At 41.1% G+C, this 13138-nt stretch overlaps 1 protein-coding gene across 1 annotated transcript in view; it reads right to left on the bottom strand.

The window, feature by feature from the left end:
* Positions 1-13138, bottom strand: part of LOC110959563 (succinate--CoA ligase [ADP-forming] subunit beta, mitochondrial) — a 333454-nt gene that overhangs the window by 137388 nt on the left and 182928 nt on the right. The window lies entirely within an intron of this gene.

Here is a 13138-nt window from a genome sequence, read left to right as displayed (position 1 = left end):
CCGCGGAAGTCAGAATGATTTCCACTTACCCTTGTGTCACGTTCATGCTCAAGATCCAGGAATTGGCTGTTTGGTTCCGGTGTGTACGTGAAAGTCCGCGAAGAAGAAGAAGAAGAAAAAGAAGAAGCAGCAGCACATCAATGTCATTGTGTTAAAAACGTTTCACCTTAGCCGTTTTCATTTTTTGTGTCTCAGGTACAGTAATACATTGTCCCAGATGACGATGTGTTGCATCTGTTGTATTTGGCTCACTGTGAGGACGTTATGCAATTGGTCCAGAAATGTCAGAATGTGATCTGTGTTGTAAGGGCCCATATTGGCGTGACGGTAGAGGACCCCTTTCTGTGTAATGGCAATGCAGAGGGTGATGTTACCCCCTCGCTGCCCTGGGACATTGATTGTAGCCCTGTGGCCAATGATGTTTCTGCCTCTCCTTCTTGATTTTGTGAGGTTAAACCCTGCCTCACCAATGTAGATAAACTCATGTGGGATTTCTTCAGCATCCATCTGTAAAACTCTCTGTAATACAGTTAAAGACAAGATTGTGTAGTTTAGCATGGATCTAATACACAGTAAATTTAGGTTACATGTGCAGTGTGTAACATCACAGTGCTAAAGTGAACAACACATACTTTCACATATGCATGCCGCAGCTGTCTGACCCTCTCCGAATTCCGCTAAAAGGCACTCATTACGGTTGTTTCATTTGAAGTTGATTTTTTTGAGGATGCGTGTCAGTGTTGATGGAGAGACCTGATGAACATTATTGAAAATGCCATCATCACCAATGATGTTGACTTGAATTTCTGTGAGCCTTATTGCATTATTGGCCAGAACCATATTTATGATTGCTCTTTCTTGTTCTGGTGTGAAAATAGCCCCCCTTCCTCCTTGTCAGTCTCGCCCCTGAATCCTGTGTGGAAAGAAATACATGTAACCTGTTGTAAAATCTTACAGGAACCAGTATGAACAGTGCTGATATGCAGTGGTGTAGTCTATTTTTTTCTAGTGGGTATACTACAGCCTCATAAACCAAAGCCAGGTCAGGTTCTCATATATGTGCGCGTGCACTCACATGTGCACACGTGCACACACACACACACACACACACACACACACACACACACACACACACACACACATGTTTGTTTTTCTATACCGGTGGGGACTTACCATTGACTCCCATTCATATCTAACTCCTAACCCTTACCCTAACCCTAACCTTAACCATCACCAAATCAATGCCTAACCCTAAACAAACATTTTTGCACTTTTACATTTTTTTATTGACAACAATATGGCCAAGAAAACGGTGTTGCCACCCGTGGGGACCTCATTTTAGGTCCCCACCGTAAGACAAGTCCCCACCTTTATAGCAAATAGTCAGGTCAAAGTCCCCACCGGTATAGCAGAAACAAGTACACACACACACACACACACACACACACACACACACACACACACACACACACACACACACACACACACACACACACACACACACACACACACACACACCAACAACAACAACAGCAGCAGAAGCAGCAGCAGCAGCTCCTTTATTTCAAACTACCAATTAGATACTTATAGACATTATAGCATCAGCAGCTCCTCCTCCTGCCATCAGGTAGACCTGATGTTTCCTCTTCATCAGGTAGACCTGATGTTTCCTCTTCATCAGGTAGACCTGATGTTTCCTCTTCATCAGGTAGAGCTGATGTTTCCTCTTCATCAGGCTCCCTTTCCTAAACTTTAACCTTATCTCCATCTGTAGTGTTCCCTAAAGTGGCAGTATTCACAGGACAAGCAACAGGCTTATTAAAACACTGAAATAGTTTCATTTGGCTTTGCTTTCTTTTTCTTATTTTTTCTCCACTGACTGGTGCTGGATCAGTAGAGGTTCTAGACTCATGTCCCTCTTCTTCTCAGCCAGGGGTATTCAGCTAAAATTCAGAGAAGTCCAGTTAGCAAAGGTCCAGAACATCCATCCATCCATCCATTCTCTATACACTGCTTTATCCTCACGAGGGTCGCGGGGGGTCCAGAACATCATATTGTCTAACTTGAGTTACTGTGACATATGCTGAAGTAACCTGGTAGTTTTATTAGAGTCTGCCTGGAATCAAAAACTGACCGTCAAATAAATTCAGTACGGTTCAAAAACATTTTGACATTTATTAATAAATAACTATTTATATAACTGTATATCTTAGAATAAAGTGCAGAAATTAAAAAAACGCAGCTGAACAACCTGAACCAACTTCTATACATCTTTAACAATACATAAATCTCATAAATGTAAAAATTTGAACACTTTTACATTTTTTTTAAATTTTTTTTTATTACAACAGTGAACATTAAAGACATACAAACAGGTCACTTTTACAATATAGAAGATAGTGTTAAAGTCGAGAACAAACAATAATAATGAGTAATAACGATTATATATGCAACAAAGACGAAAAAGGGAGAAAAGAAAGTTAAAAATAAATGGAAATGAAAGCAGAAATAGCTGTTCTCTGTGTGTATGAAGGAGGGAGTGTGTGTGTGTGTGTGTGTGTGTGTGTGCGTGCGAGTGTGTTCGCGCATATTCCATATGTGATGTATAATATATATGCTGATAATGATAGTGATATAAATAAGGAGATCAATGAATAATAACAGTTATTTACCTCATTACAATAATAATAGAAAACATAACAATTGTCAAAACAAGTGATTGAAACCGGACAATCCCCACACACAGAAACCACACGGGGGGCCAGGGCAAAGGGGCACGACCACCCCACCGCAAGGCCGTGCCCAAGACCGAGCACCTTTTTTTTTCTTCTTCTCCCCCCCCCTTTCCCTTCCTCTTTTTCCCCTTTATATATATATATATATTATCTTATTTTATTTATTTATTCAGTCTTTTTTCCCCTTTCTTTTTTCTCCTTCTCACCTTCTCTCTCTTTTTTTCTTTTCCTTTTCTTTTTCCTCCTTTCCTTTCCTTCCCCTCTTTTCCCTTTTCCTCTTTTCCTTTCCTCTCCCCTTTCTTTCTTCCCCCCCTCTTTTTCCTTCCCTTCCCTCTCCCTTCTTCGTAGGCTCTCCCCCCCTCTCTCCTTCCCTCCCTTTGAGTGTGTGTGTTATTATGATAATGTGGTGCATTAAAAACAGAGCATATGAGGGTGCATTAAAAAGCGAAGGGAAGGCAGGCAAGGAGTTTGCTCCATCAGCAACACCCAAGACCCGGACACGGCCCTGCGACAAGGCAGGCGCGCCCCACCACCCAGGCCCCACCGCATCCACTGCGCGCGAAGACTGCCCAGCCCATAAGCACTGCATTCAATCAAAAAGAGAAAAAAAATAAATAAACAAATAAAATAAACCATAAAGAAAAAGAAAAAAAGAAGCAGATACATATATTTACAGTAATGCAAAATAATAAATGCATAAAAAAATAAAAGCACAAGAGAAGCAGATTAATGAAACAAACAAACAAACAAAGGGGTATTTACATAGATGAAAACAATACTAGTGAATGTGTCTATTGGAAAATGCGCTTCTGTATGTGTAGGTATCTGTGTTCTTGGAAGTTTCTGTTGAGTTTTGTATTGAGGTTATTGGTGGACAGGCAACAGGAGAAAAAAAAACAATAATAATAATAGTTCATTAGTTAATAACCTTTTTTAAAAAAAAAGAAAGGAAAAAAAAGGAAAAAGTTGATTGTATTGTATTGTAAATATACGAGATAAATTGTGGTGTTGGAATGATATAGTGATCAGCTACACACGTGGACAAAATTGTTGGTACCCCTCAGTTAAAGAAGGAAAAACCCACAATTCTCAGTGAAATCACTTGAAACTCACAAAAGTAACAATAAATAAAAATTTATTGAAAATTAAATAATCAAAATCAGCCATCACTTTTGAATTGTTGATTAACATAATTATTTAAAAAAACAAACTAATGAAACAGGGCTGGACAAAAATGATGGTACCCATAACTTAATATTTTGTTGCACAACCTTTTGAGGCAATCACTGCAATTAAACGATTTCTGTATTTGTCAATGAGCGTTCTGCAGCTGTCAACAGGTATTTTGGCCCACTCCTCATGAGCAAACAGCTCCAGTTGTCTCAGGTTTGATGGGTGTCTTCTCCAAATGGCATGTTTCAGCTCCTTCCACATATGTTCAATGGGATTCAGATCTGGGCTCATAGAAGGCCACTTTAGAATAGTCCAACGCTTTTCTCTCAGCCATTCTTGGGTGTTTTTGGCTGTGTGTTTTGGATGGTTGTCCTGTTGGAAGACCCATGACCTGCGACTGAGACCAAGCTTTCTGACACTAGGCAGCACATTTCTCTCCAGAATGCCTTGATAGTCTTCAGATTTCATCGTACCTTGCACACTTTCAAGACACCCTGTGCCAGATGCAGCAAAGCAGCCCCAAAACATTACTGAGCCTCCTCCATGTTTCACCGTAGGGACAGTGTTCTTTTCTTCGTATGCTTGGTTTTTGAGTCTATGAACATAGAGTTGATGTGCCTTACCAAAAAGCTCCAGTTTGGTCTCATCTGTCCAAAGGACATTCTCCCAGAAGCTTTGTGGCTTGTCAACATGCATTTTTGCAAATTCCAGTCTGGCTTTTTTATGAGTTTTTTTCAGCAGTGGTGTCCTCCTTGGTCGTCTCCCATGAAGTCCACTTTGGCTCAAACAACGACGAATGGTGCGATCTGACACTGATGTACCTTGGCCTTGGAGTTCACCTTTAATTTCTTTGGAGGTTGCTCTGGGCTCTTTGGATACAATTCCAACGATCCGTCTCTTCAATTTGTCATCAATTTTCCTCTTGCGGCCACGTCCAGGGAGGTTGGCTACTGTCCCGTGGGTCTTGAACTTCTGAATAATATGAGCCACTGTTGTCACAGGAACTTCAAGCTGTTTAGAGATGGTCTTATAGCCTTTACCTTTAAGATGTTTGTCTATAATTTTTTTTCGGATGTCCTGGGACAATTCTCTCCTTCGCTTTCTGTTGTCCATGTTCAGTGTGGTACACACCTTTTCACCAAACAGCAGGGTGACTACTTGTCTCCCTTTAAATAGGCAGACTGACTGATTATGAGTTTGGAAACACCTGTGATGTCAATTAAATGACACACCTGAGTTAATCATGTCACTCTGGTCAAATAGTTTTCAATCTTTTATAGAGGTACCATCATTTTTGTCCAGGCCTGTTTCATTAGTTTGTTTTTTTAAATAATTATGTTAATCAACAATTCAAAAGTGATGGCTGTTTTTGATTATTTAATTTTCAATAAATTTTTATTTATTGTTACTTTTGTGAGTTTCAAGTGATTTCAGTGAGAATTGTGGGTTTTTCCTTCTTTAACTGAGGGGTACCAACAATTTTGTCCACGTGTGTAAAAAGAGGAGATTTCTTGGAGGTAGAGGCAGCTGAGCACAGATCAGCAGTGGTGACTGTTTGTATCTGCACATAAAAGCCTAAAAAAGGGAGCCGTTTTCTTGGATTTACGCTGAATTTAAAAGTAATTTAGATTTAATTGTGTTGTTAAATAGCAGCACAACCACTGTCATTTTAAAACAGAAGACTTGATCTTTAACGCTGTGTTTGAACAACAATATCTCAGCAACTATTAAAGATAAAAGCCTGACATTTTCACTGTTATTCCTGATCATGTTATTGAGTCAGAATATGTAATATTGGACAAGTAGATCAAATAGCCTCTGATTATTGAAGAGTTGAATTGTGACAAAAATGAAGCATTGGATTAGACTTCTTTTCGGCATTATTTGTTGTGAAAGTTAAACAAAAATAACTTTTTCATCTGTGTGTTGAAGCATTTCACATCAAAAGGTATTTTATAGGTTTTTGGTTTGGATTATTGTGACATGCAGTGACATGAATTTAGAAAAATATCATTAGTTGACCGTTTTTGTGCTCAAAGATGAGACTTCTTGACACTTTCAGTTCTTGTTTCATACTTAAACTCAGCCACAATCAGAAATGTTTTGATCTTCTTGTCCAATATTTCAGCTTCAGAATCAATGACACGATGACAAATAACAGTTAGAATTTATCTTTAATAGCTGTCAAGATACATGGGATTTTAAATGACATATTAAGACTCCTCACCCCTTCTGCACCCCTAGATGGCAGCATAGTATCAAAGATAGAGATTTTTGTTCCAGCACATTTTACTGTCTGGTCTGAAGTCGGTGTTCCAGCTTAGATTCTCCCCAAATCCAGTGAATTAAATATAAAATTTAAATATACTAGATATTAAATATGTATTTAGCCAGACAGTTTAATTGAGATCAAGAGGCATAAGTACTGACAATGTCCTGAATCAGTCAAACAAACAGTAAATGCAAACAGCACAACTATCAAAAAGCAGACAAATTTTTAAAAATGTGTTTGTTCTGTTTTAAAAGAACCGTAAAACCAGTTCTGCTGAAGGTTGCGGCCACTTATTGCAAGATTTAAATGCAAAGAGATGATGGGACACTAAGTTAAGGGCATAAAGACGATTAAATTCCTCCCAGCTTACATAAAAGTTGAACCTTTTATGTCTACTCATCTCTGTTTGACATTATAACTTTTAAATGAGAAACTGTGCAACTGTCAACTGTTTTCAAACCTATTTTTCTTGTTTTGGGAATTTAAAATTTTGCTACTGGACAGAATTCTTACACTTTTTTGTTCTTTTTTTCGCTAATCCACTGGAACACACAAGACGTTCTTTGGAAAGAACAAATCCAATTTAATTTCCCTGATAACTTTATTTTAGAGAAGTCACCATGGACATGTACATTACTTTGCAAGAGGCCATAAAATTACGGTGAGGATGTTTCAAAGCAATTATGCCATGTTAAAGTGTATTAAATTGGACAAAAAGTACATGTGAAGTGTGGTGCAGAGTTCTGTATGTGCTGCATAACAAGACGATTACCATACATTATATATTAAATTGCTATAAGAGGAAAAAACAGTGAAGATCTTCACTTGAGCTCCGTTTTCTTAGTGTTATAATCACGTCGCCTACAGCAAAGTAAAGACAAAAGAAACTCTTCTAAGGTGGGAGTCTTTGGAACAAAGATTCTCTAAAAAATCCCTGAAGAGTCACGATTCAAATGTTGCTGTGCTTCACAGTCAGCGCAATTTAAAGCCGAAGGGATTATTCTATTGTCAGGCAGCTGATGGTCAACTGATGTGATGCTCGATTCATTAATGTTTTGTGCCACTTTGTAAGCAAAACGGAGAAAAATTTGTTCTCTCCAGCTTCTCGAATGTGTGGATTTATTGGGTTTCTGAGCATTTCTTTCTTTATTGTTTTGCTACTGTCACATTTTGCTCCCTATGGGCTCATTTTTCACTGCAATTTAAAGTCCTGCACCTCTATGGAAGCAAAGTCTTTTGTGCACTATGGCACCAATATAAGGCCATAAATCATAAACAGAAACTGCAGTTGATTTCTTTGGTTATTTATTTTACAAACATGGAAAAAATTGGAGTCAACATGTACAACAATTTGCCGCTAGATGTTGCCAATACTGGAAAAAAATGGTCGCTCTGCACACTGTAGTTTACAACGTCTGACTGCATCCCATCTAGAAAGATGTTTCAATGCGCTGAATTGATCAAATAATTTGTATTTGGGTCTCACTGTGTCTGATTTGTTTCTGTTTATTTCTGTTTTTACACATGTCCCTGAATTTTTACTGCGTCACCGTTGGTCTCAGCTGAGTCAGTCGTGGTTTTTCCGATGCACGGAGAAGCCCCAAATTTTTTACTTTCACACATTCTATTGCAAAATAGGTTATTTTTGGCAAATTTTCAATGAGACATGTATATTTAAGTGATTTTTATAAATTTTCACAATTTTCGGCTTATGTTTGGTTCATTTAGATGAAACCGCTAGTCGATTTCTTGAAGTCTCCTGGGGCCTGTTTCACGAAGCAGGTTTAGTGAAAACTCTGAGTTTGTTAACCCTGAAATGAGGGAAACTCAGAGTTTTCCGTTTCACGAAGCGAGGTAATTCTAACCAGGGAATGCGGGGTAACTCGAGCCTGTTTCACAAACAGGGGTAACTTCAACTCTCGGTCAGTTACCGCAGTAACAGACTCTATGACTCTAACCTGCTCACCAGCAGGTTTATCTGAGAAAACCTCGAGTTTCTCTCCGTCTCCGCCCACTTTCAGCCAAACACGCTGTTTCATTTCCTCATTCATTCAGTCAGTAAGCGAGCAAGTTTTGGCGTAGAACAGCTTTTATTAACGATCCAGTGGATAAAGGAGCAGCATTACTGCACAGATAATTAAATATTCGTCGGTAGATTGTTATCAGACCGAGCATAAATGTTCTCGCATTTCCGGACAATTATCAGTTTGAGCGGTACCGTTTCGTATTCGTTTTAAGTCCATAATCTACATAAACAACCTAATCCGTCCTTACATTTACATTACCAGCCGCAGTCATGCTCTCACATCCAGCAGATATTGTGTGTTGCGCTGCGGTTCTTTGCAAATGAAAGTTTTTATATAATGTCGGAGATGCAGAGTAAGACAACTGTATGGAGAACAGTCAGAAAAGTTTTCCTGGCTCTGAAACGACTTTTAATCATCATTGTGGACATAAACCTGTCAGAACATCAAGGAGGAGTTCCACAGGATTGCAGGTGAAGGATGTAGAGATCTGTTACATTCATTTTAAATCATATTCTGTTCATGACATTGTGCTGACGCCTCAGACTGGGATTAGTCATTTTAATTTCTTTTAGGATTTCCCAGTGTGATTGGCTGCAATGCACACATCCCCATCACAGCTCCCTCACATCATGAACAGGAAGTCCATTCACAGCATAAATGTGCAGGTAGGCTACAGGTAGACTGACGACTGTTTCTAAATGTTAAAGACTGCATCATAGTTCAACATCTGTCATTCTCTGCACTGTCCAGATCATATGTGATGCTGCATACATCATTTCTAATGTGGAGGCCACGTGACCTGGGTCTGTTCATGACTCCAGGATTTATGGAGAGTCTAACCTGAGCAACAGACTGCAGCGTGGTCAGCAGACTAAAGATTTTCACAATAGAATTCTCTTGTCTCCCTCCTTTAATGTACTCTGATGTATCCACTATACATTACAGGAGAGTTTGATGGCCTTCTGCTGGGTGACAGGGGTTACCATGCCAACCCAGGCTGATGACCTCATACCCTGACCCTGAACCAGGCCCCCAACAGAACTTCAACCGGGCTCACTGCAGGACCAGAGCCCGGGTGGAGATGACCATAGGCCTGCTGAAAGCCCGTTTCCAGAGCCTACATCTCCTCAGGGTGACTCCTGAGAGGGCCTGTGATATTACTGTGGCATGTGTTGTTCTTCATAATATTACCACTATTAGAGGAGAGCAACACCCTGCCCTACAAACTGAAGACCCAGATGATGAGCCCATCCACCTGCAGCTATTCAGGACAGCAGAGCAGTCAGAGACACCGTATGCAATAATCACTTTAGAGTTTAAGTCACCATCATCACCACCACAGCAAATAAAGACATGATACACATTTCATTTGGTCTTCTTTATTTCCTACAAATAAAAGAGATGGTTCAGTTCATGTTCCAATAGTTAACATAATTCACCTGTGACCATCACCACCTCTAACTTGTGCTCCAGTATTTCAATCTCCAGATCTGCCCTCCTAATCTGTTTTTTTTTTTAATTTTTTTTTTCTCAGCAAATGCAGTTTGTAAATCCGTTTTACTGATAACTGGGAATACATAGAGGACATTCAATTATACAGTTGCACATGAATTCCACAGAATGAAGCTCTGGTGTTTCCTGAACATCCATCTCACTGCAGTGGAAGTTGAGGAACCATCCTGCTGCTGTCCAGCCATGCTCTGTTAAAAAAAGATGAGAATGCGCAATACTTCAGTGTAGGCTAAATGTCACACTCTATATTCCACCCAAAATCTGAATGGGAAGAGAACTATCAGTAGCATACCTCTGTATGCCTTTCTGGATCCCCCTCTGTAAAGGCAGCAGACACAGTTTCATCCTCTTCATCCTCGATCAGTGACATGTTTCAGTAAACTTAAACTACCATTTGGATAAATCTTTGGAGTGTTGCCTACTTACAATTACAAGGTCTGTTGTGGAGTGAAGGGGCCAAAAGACAAGAAAAGACACAAAAGCGAACTAAATAATCATATGTATGTATATATATATATATATATATATATATATATAGATATAGATAGATAGATAGATAGATAGATAGATAGATAGATATGCATCCATGACCTTTTATACCACCTGATTTACAGGCATCTACTTTCTTTCTGTTGGCTGAGCAGAAGTCTGTGTTAGTTTAAACAGGCTCAATTATTTAACAGAACATGATATGGATGCAGACATTTAGGCTATGTGTGGATAAAACAACTGCACAGTCAAACAGCCACTTAGTATTTAGGCTACTTTACAATGTAAAACATGATCAACATGAAGTACCTCCATGAGATAATGCCGAGGTCTGACCTGTTTGAACAATGTTTTTATATTTCATCTTAAGCTGCTGCCACTTCTCCCCAGGTGTTTAAATGACTTCAGTATGAAGAATTTTGAACTGTTAGTCAGACAAAACAGCATTGAAAGACTTGAGATGGGTTTTCTTTATGGACAAAACCAATGCATTTCTTGAAATAATCTGTAGACTGAGTGCAAATGTAATGTGAAGCCAGCAGTAGAGCTTTTAATGTGTAGTTACATAACTTTCTGTTGTTGATCGGGCTTAGAAACATGCCTGATGAAACATTTTATGGCAGCACGTTTCTCCAGTGTGCTCCAATGCAGGAGAAAGAAAATCAGAGTTTTGTTTTAAAATGTGAAGCTGCAATGATTTAATTAACAGGAGGAGCATTCAGTTAGCTGATTGAACAGGAGATAGTTTGGCTGATTTCATGAGCAGTTCCCAAAATCAGTGACCGGAGCAGCCATAATGTAATTGCTCACCTCCAGTAGACTCAAACTGTAAATCTTGTCTGAATGAGGCTCACAGATTGAGAAATTGAAACAGTGCAGTAACTCTGAGCGTTAAACCCCTCTTAACTCCCACTTGTGTCCCACAGGGCCCAGTGTTGATTGGCAGCTCGCAGGGGGGCGTGAACATTGAAGATGTTGCAGCAGAAAACTCAGACGCCATTGTGAAGGAGCCCATCGACATTGTGGAGGGCATTAAGATGGAGCAGGCTGTCAAGATACGATCAATAGCAGATTTAACAAGTCACAAAACAGACTGGAGATGTTCCCACCATGTGCGGTGGGCTGCAGCAGAAATCGAAGACGAGGAAGAAGAGGCGATGGTGACTGTGTTGTGTGTGTTCCTGCTGCAATCTTTAAATCCCACAGGGCTGGCTTTTATTTTAAGAAGGAAAAGTATTTTCTAAAGACGACGCAGGTCCAGTCTAGAACTAGAACTAGAACAGAGAAAACTCAGAAATGTTTTCTGTGCAGGATGACACAAATATCAGGCCGTGAATCATAAAAAAATGTTAGTTTTTCACCCCACTGACTGCATATCGACTCCAGAAAGATGTTTCACTGTACTGAATGTATCGTCCACCAACTTTCTCCACGAAATGCTGTTTTTTGAGCAATATTGCATTAGTTTATAGGTCAAATATGTTGCTTGTGCAGATTCTCATTTATCCAGGCCATGGTATTTTTTCTCAGCTGAAAAAAATAATTTTTACTGCATAACCTACATGTGTTGGTGGGCTGCACAGTGACGTAGTGGTTAGCACTTTTGCCTTGCAGCAAGAAGATCCCCGGTTCAAATCCCGGAGTAGGCCTGGGATCTTTCTGCATAGAGTTCTCCCTGTGCATGCGTGGGCTTTCTCCGGGTACTCCGGCTTCTCTCTTCCGGTGGAGAGTGACTCCAACGAGTTTATCCTATTTTTGATAGGCTTTGCCATCTGACAGAGCCATATCTGTTTGTTGAAAGCAAAGGAGCTGTGCTTGACAGATTTTTGGGCGGTGCTGAGTGGAGCTTGTGTGTGAGGTCACCAGGCAGAAGCCAGTAGCGCAGCCCGGTGAAAACAGTGCACCAGCACAAGTGAGAACTGCGCCAGGGGGCTGGGCCCCGGCAGCAAACGGTCATGGGTCATCGCTTCTTGGCCTTTTGGCTAAGATCAAGCATAGTACCGGAGCCTCGCGGCGGCGGCGGCGGCGACTGCTGAGTAGTTTCTTCTCACCACGGAGATGGCTGCAGAGGCTGCACCAGAGCAGCAGATCCCCGGGGTCGGGCTGAGATATATCCTGCAGTTCCAGGTGGCTTCAGCTGAAGAAAATGCTTCGTCCCGGATGTGGTTCTGTAGGACCGTCATTATGGAACATCTCCTTTTTAAGGTGGAAGACGTGCTGTGTGTTCAGTGGAACCTGCAGGTCAAGGCTTCTGACGTCACGTGGAGAGGAGAAGAGTTATACCAACGAGCGGCAGAGAGATGCAGGAACACGGCATCAACGCGGCCTCTCACCTTGTATAAGGTTTGGAATTTGGATTGGCCGAATTTTAGGGTTGTCACTGTGCATATGTACAACCCTTTTGTCACTGACCTGCAAATTTCGTCTTTTCTGAGTCAGTACGGGGAGGTGGTGACGGCGGCAAGGTATGTCCACGATCCCTTGGGAGTTTGGACGGGCAGGCAGCAGTTTCAGATGCTGTTGAAGGCTGACCCAGACGGGCCCAACGAACTTAAGCACCCGCCTGCTTTTTTTTAAAACTTGGGTGGGGACAGGGGTTACTTGTACTATGCACGGCAACCTGCATTCTGCCGCCGCTGTCGGCAGTCGGGTCATGCAGAGACATCATGTGCTGGAGACCGTTGCCGCTTCTGTGAGCAGGGAGGACACGAGGCGAAGGACTACAGTGAGCCGAGGGCATGCCATGGTTGCGGCGGCTTGGGACATTTGTACCGGGACTGCCCGACCCATGCGTGGACCTTTGCGGAGGTTGCCAGAGGTGGGAGACCAGGGGGAGCCTCGAAGAGTGCCGGCGCTTCCAGGGAGTGAGAGAGTGCTGCAGGCCGTGGGAATAACGTGGCTGTCCCTGTGGGAGATCACGGGGAAGGCCC

The sequence above is a fragment of the Acanthochromis polyacanthus genome, chromosome 14, assembly GCF_021347895.1.
Source record: "Acanthochromis polyacanthus isolate Apoly-LR-REF ecotype Palm Island chromosome 14, KAUST_Apoly_ChrSc, whole genome shotgun sequence".
NCBI classification, from domain to species: domain Eukaryota; kingdom Metazoa; phylum Chordata; class Actinopteri; family Pomacentridae; genus Acanthochromis; species Acanthochromis polyacanthus.
Note: the sequence above shows the minus strand (reverse complement) of the source record. Positions and strands in the feature narration are given on the sequence as shown.